This window comes from Gavialis gangeticus, unplaced genomic scaffold (genome assembly GCF_001723915.1).
Source record: "Gavialis gangeticus isolate Ggan-Ray unplaced genomic scaffold, GavGan_comp1, whole genome shotgun sequence".
NCBI lineage: Eukaryota > Metazoa > Chordata > Crocodylia > Gavialidae > Gavialis > Gavialis gangeticus.
This window is the reverse complement of record NW_017728992.1, coordinates 122,302,521-122,303,097: the sequence shown is the minus strand read 5'-3', so window position 1 is coordinate 122,303,097 and position 577 is coordinate 122,302,521.

The window sequence follows — 577 nt, the reverse complement described above, 5'->3', positions numbered from 1 at the left end:
TTCACTAAGAAAACAGACAGAGACCAGAGGTGCTGATACTGCTTATTTCAGTTAAATGTTCTGAGATAAGGAATCCTGCATGCCTTGTTTTTGTCTTGATATATTACCCTGTGTATGGATGTTAAGTTTATTTTTCTCTCTGAGAAACCAGAAACATAACTATTTCTATAAGCACAATGTTTCACTCTTCTTTAAGTAAACAGCCTGTATGTCTGTGCGTGTTAGATCAGTGATTTACTGTCCAAGGTCATATTTTTTTTTCTCTTTCTCTGTCTTAAGTATAAATATGCTTGTAAACTTAGAGAGTCCAAGAAATCCTTTGAAACAGAGAAGTGGGTAATTCCCCTTGCTGTATGGAATTCTCTCTGTGATCACAGTATAGCCCGAAGTAAAGAAAAGCTCGCTCTGTCAGTTCTGATTCAACCACAATGCAAAGTTTGATTTCTTCCACACGTCCCAGTAGCATCTCGCATGCCTGACGTGAGGCGATCCCCACTAATAGCTCACCTTGGTGTTCTATAACTCGGAGGTGAATCCAATGACACTCAATACTTTCAGCCATCCTCACCGGTGTTGC